Source organism: Thermobia domestica, chromosome 13 (assembly GCF_964235325.1).
Source record: "Thermobia domestica chromosome 13, izTheDome1.hap1.1, whole genome shotgun sequence".
NCBI classification, from domain to species: Eukaryota; Metazoa; Arthropoda; class Insecta; order Zygentoma; family Lepismatidae; genus Thermobia; species Thermobia domestica.
Genome location: NC_137466.1, coordinates 40440953 through 40446952, shown reverse-complemented (window position 1 = coordinate 40446952; position 6000 = coordinate 40440953).

Sequence of the window (6000 nt, the reverse complement as noted above, 5' to 3'; positions counted from 1 at the left end):
CGAACATTCCTACTCCTACAATTATTTCATAATAATTCACTCTCCTTCACATCCGTCTCCTTTAGCCTAAAGGATATAATCTAGGAATGGCAAATTATAAGTATTAATTTCATTTTATTCTTTTATAGACTGCCTAGTATTCTGGTGAACTACACAAACACAACATGCTTACAAGACGTGTAATGAGCGCTACCAGTTACAAGTTCTCCTAGGTTTTTCAGAGAAACAAAAATTACAGTGACATATGAAACCAAAAGTGAAATAATAATTCCAGTAGTACAAATAAATTAATTTTATTCTCTGTGCGTTTTTATTCCGCAATTTAGTTGAATTGTTCAAAAAGGCATTACTTTCTTCTCTTCTCCATTATGCAATCAGTCGAGTAGCGTCATCTATTTCTATTTTTTTTTTTTTAATGAGCACGGGTGTTTAACCTATTAAATAATGTTAAACTATTATAGAAGTTGAGGCAAAAGTCAAGTAGCTATTTTTCTCCTAAATTCCCACTCAATGAAACGGAGATATTATCAAAAAATGAAGTGCTGAAGTAGTTCCCTTGTTGAACGCTTGTAACTGCAGAGGTATTTGAGGAATCAATCAGTGGCGGCCGAACACACACAATACCATGGATTGAGCAGTTCAAGGAGGCACGTGCTCTGTGATAGTCAAGTCGTTTTCTGTATAACTAAGACCATCTATGTTCGGGTGACAGCAACAACAATTCTAGACACATCCAGTTAAAATCGACAGAAAAGTTCAGGCCATTTGTCACTGAAGCTTATCAGCCAAAGAAGTGTTTTAACGCATTTTAATTTCATGCCGTTCCCATCCGTACAAAAGTCATCTTATTTAGCATGACATATATCAACACTACCTTAGTGAGATTGAATGGTTTCCCGTGACCTTGCAATGGAAACAATCGAACCAAGCAGTATAAGCTATTTGTGTCCTCCCATGGATTTTCAAATTTGTCAAGACCAATATATATCGTGCAGAGTGGCGTGGTTGAAGTTTCCAGCTCTGTTGGAGACAAGGTAGTGAGTGTACTGGAAACGCTCTATACCGTGATAATTCATCTTCCATGATAGTCTGAACAACCATTAACTACACCGGGTTCAATAGTCTTACCCTTCAGAACTTTGGCGTTGCATAAGGACGCGATATGGAAACAGTCAAACTCGAACACATCGATCACTCTAAAAGCATTGAAAACGAAAACAACGTGGATCATCTCCCAAAAATACGACAGTGCTCAAGATACTAACACCAGTCTTACGATAAAATGGGGGGGGGGGAGATTAAGCAAGGGATTCATTCAAACAAACCGTGGTCGTATACAATCATGCTCACCATTTAAGTGCCTTTCACTTTTCCGGGTGCATGACTTTTCCCTCACTATCTATCTATCTATGTATATACATAAGGTGTATAAATCTAAACTACAATTCAATACTCTGAGAAAGCCACATATAGTAAAACTGCTTTTGAGACATTCATTAATTAGCACACAAATACTGTACATGCAATATGGAGCTATGACCTACGTCGTCATAATCGAGTAGCTAACACTTAATTAGCACTGTAGATATAGAACATTTTTTCTTGTATTCTAAACACTAGAATATTATTTGTAACATCTGAACATTGTTTTTTCTTTCCTTACTTTAAAGATACTAAACGCATGAAGAAAAAATTAAGTAAATTAAAAATTAATTACATATCTCTATATCAGATTTTATCAGTGTTTCCTTTTTCAAAAATTTTCATGTTCTATATTTTAATAGGATCTAATAATAAGAAGAAGAAAAAAGAAGAAGAAGAAAGAAGAGGAGGAGGAAGAAGAAGAGATTAAGAAAAAGGAGGAGGAGGAGGATGAAGAGGACAAGAAGAAGAAGAAAGAGAGGAGGAGGAAGAAAAAGAGAACAACAAAGATAAAAAGAAAGAAGAAGAAAACAAGAAGAATAGGAGGAGGGGGAGGAAGAAGAAAACAGGAAAAAGGAGGAGGAGGAGGAGGAGAACAGGAAGAAAATAAGGCAAATTTAGTAAAATAATATTTATAAGTACTAAGTAATAACATTCAAAAATCGTAATTTAATAACGAAGTAGGGAGTGTGAGTATTGTAAATAAAAATGTAGTTAATTATTTTTAAAAATAAATATTTTTCTTTTCTTTTATGGAGTTTCACATTAGTAGCTATTTTCTTTGGCTACTGTACAACGTTGCCTTCTTCAGGCAATATAATATTTTCTAGACAGATCTGATGGTCCTTTGTAAGATCTCATATTACACCTAGGTATATAATTTTAACATTAAGGGAAACACAACTGACAAGATCTACAAAATAATAATAATAACGATAAATTTAAATTCATTTACTACCTGAAATTTTACAATATAATTGTACCTACTAGTGACACTATGCGTTGTTCGAACAAGCTATTATTCCTTGGCCTTCTCACTAATTACTAAACTTCGGATCGATATACACTAAAAACGGCAGAATGTGCATCCAACTGTACTCTAAAAATTGCAAAAATATGTAGTAAAGAGGTAAATATTCACTAAATTATGCCGTACAGTGAAAATATCCACTAATCCTATTCTATACCTTTTGCTGAGCAAATTCATAATATAGGGATGGACAAAAAAATTTAAAACGTTTGCAAAAGTGTGAAAATCATACCTAGTATGATGTGAGGCCTCCTTTTACGTCCAAAAAAGCTTGGATCCGACGTGGAATGGACGTATACAGCTCCTGAATCGTGGTGTGTGGAATTTTGTACCATTGTTCCTCCAAAATATGCTCCAGTTCATTAAAGAATGCTGGTGGAGGGTAATGAGACCGAACACGCCCTTCTAACTCAGACCACAGTGGCTCAATGATGTTCAGATCTGGTAATAGTGGGACTCAAGCGAGGTGTGATGGCTCTTGGTCATGCTCCTCAAACCATGATTTCACCGTTTTTGCAGTGTGACAGGGTGAAAAATCATCTTGGTATATGCCATCTCCATCAGGGAACAATATTTGAGCCATGGATAGAACCTGGTACTCCAAAAATGGCCTCATACGTCTTAGCATTCATCATTCCATGCAGGGCTATGATGGGACCTGTAGAAAACCACGATATCACTGTCCACACTGTAACAGAACCACCCCCATGCTTTACAGTTGGGAGCAGGCAGTCTGTATCATAGGCCTGCGACCGTGTTCTCCATACGTAAACACGATCGGCTGTTGGAAACAAGGTGAAGGTCGATTCATCGGACCATATTACATGTTTCCTCTGCTCACGAGTCTACGCCTTGTGGTCCTTGCACCACTGGATACGCCTCTTCGCATTTACTGCTGTGACCAGGGATTTGGCGATAGCGGCCCTGCCATGAATTTTCATTTTATGAAGTTTCCGTCACACTGTTTTCGATGAAACCGGCTTCTGTAGGCCGGAATTGAGTTCAGACGTAATTTTCATTGCAGTGCTCTTCTTTTTAGCTGCTACAATCCGTTATAATGCCCTCCGGTCCCTATCTGACAGGATTGTCTTTCGACCACTGTTATGCTTTGCAGACGTCGTTTGCCCATGAATTGTGTATGCCCTCGTGACAGTGGACACAGTGCCTTCCACTAAACCCACAATGTTCGTCACTGTTGCCGCTGAAGCTCCAACCAGACGGGCACCAACGATCAGGCCTCTTTAGAAGTCTGTCAGGTCAACCATTTTACCGCACCACTTTCACACCAGGACACTTACAGGTGAACTGGTTACTACTGACGGAAGAGGAAGGCCCACATGACACATTGAAAACAAAAAAAACGTTCGGCAACCGCAACACGTGTTGTACAGTGAAGGGTAAAACTTACGTGTCCTGTATGAAGTGTTTTTAGATTTTTTGTCTACCCCCTGTACCTTCTCATGTAAGTAAACATGTGCAGTGTGAATGAGTTATAGTACAAGAAATTGGTGTATACGACGTGTAATTGGAAAATTTTACGACAGGTCGTACCACTGCTCAAAAGGAGTAGGTATAATTGTCCGTTAACGTGGCTTTGTGTGCCCTTAAGATATACTGTACGAATCACTGCGATACCTTTATTTAGTACAGCGTAGGAACCTGTTGAGTGTGGGTGTATGTGTGTGTCGTGGCGGATTGTTAATTGCGTAAAATGGATGAGAAACTGTAACAGCGCGTTTGTGTCAAATTTTGGTTTAAAACCGGGAAATCTGTTTCGGAGCTTATTAATTCCTAGAAACAGCTTTTGAAAATAAATGTCTGAGTCGGTCAAACGTGTTTATCTGGTTTAACAGAATCAAAGATGGCCCCGACTCAGTCGAAGATGACCTCTGCTCCGAACCGCCTTCCACATCAAAAACCAAGGAAAATATCATGAAAGTTCCCGATTTAGTGCGCTAGAACCGTAGACTTACAATTAGGGAGATGGCTGATGATCTGAATTTAAGTTTCTACGCGGTTCAGTCAACGAGTGTCTAAGGAATTCATTCCGAAATTGTTGAAGAGCCTAGGTTTACCACGACCGAAGAAAGCGCGACAAAGTCGGTCGAATGTGAAGACAATGTTGGTGATTTATTATTATTATTATTCTACGGATACCGTGCATCTTGAATTTGCCTCTAGGGGACAGGCAGTCAACCAGGAATACCACAAAAGTGTACTTCAGCGTTTGCCCGAAAATTTGCGGAGGATAATGTATAGAGTAATATTTCAACTTAAGGAGGACGTGAGATACACTTGAAGAATTCTCCGAGAAAGCAAGAATATTGTTATTGACTCTCAAGCATCAATATTGATAAATTCAATTGAAAGCTATGAGTTCCTTCTGGTTGTAATAATACGGTACAACCTCCTGCATCTTATTAACTGTATAAGAAAAAAAAATCAATCTGAAAACATGAAACTGAACATAACAGTAAAACAATAACAGGCTCTAAAGTTTTCTTCAGAATTATAGGGGCACTGGTTTCACTGCTAGAGTTATGGAGACTCAAGTTATATACGTACTTGAAAATAAAACCAATGATCAGAGTGAGATTAACAGTAAGTTTTAAGAATACGCTGTTTTTGATTAACATGACTATCAAGATAGTGATAGCTCATGGTGATTAAAATTACATTAAATTAGATTATTTCCTACAGGGGTAAAAGTGAGTGGGAACGCAGGAAGACGCCGTCTCTCCACTTCCAGAAAATATCTGCGGCGTCCTCCCACTTTCTAAAAAAAAATTAAATGAAATGAAATCTTTGAGTTTTACGTTCCACGGTTATGCCGGTTAGGCTAAAGGAGACGGTGATGATGAGTGATGAATGAAATGGTGGAATTAAGAAAGTGGGAGGAAACGGGGGAACCCCGATAAAACCCACGCACACGGTGTTTGTCCACCACAAAGTTCACTTGGCGGAGCACTTTCTAAAAAGTTACAATGGGCAAAGATAGGCACGGGGAACGGTGTGACGTCATGCGTCCCACTACCCTTTCAGATCCACTTTTACCCCTGATTTTCTATCGATTCTTGATGAGGAGAGACTCTGAAAGCAATTTTTGTGACTTTTGAAGAATTTAAGAAATATTCAATGCAAATTGATTTCTGTGTAAGGAGGCGCGGTGGTACAGTGGTAAAGTGCTTACCTCTGATGCGTAGGGTCCTTAGTTCGATCTCCGGTGAAGTAAGTTTGTGTGGACAACTTCGCGTCCGTGTGTTTACTGGGGGTACTCCCGTTTCCTTCCACTTTCTCATTCCACCAATTCTTCCATCATTATTCACTTGCTTTAATCGTCTGCCTTAGCCTAAAGCCCATTGGACGTTAGCTGAAATATTTCGTTTTCATTTCTGTTTGGCATCAGCAAATTGTTCACTATCATATGTGAGTTTGAGGAGGAGGAAGCTTGTCTGCAGAGGTTAAAAATGGAGTTACTCTGAAGTAAATAGGACGGCCTTTCCTCTCAACTACAATTTCTTATTCATGTAGTCTTAGTGGAAGTGGAA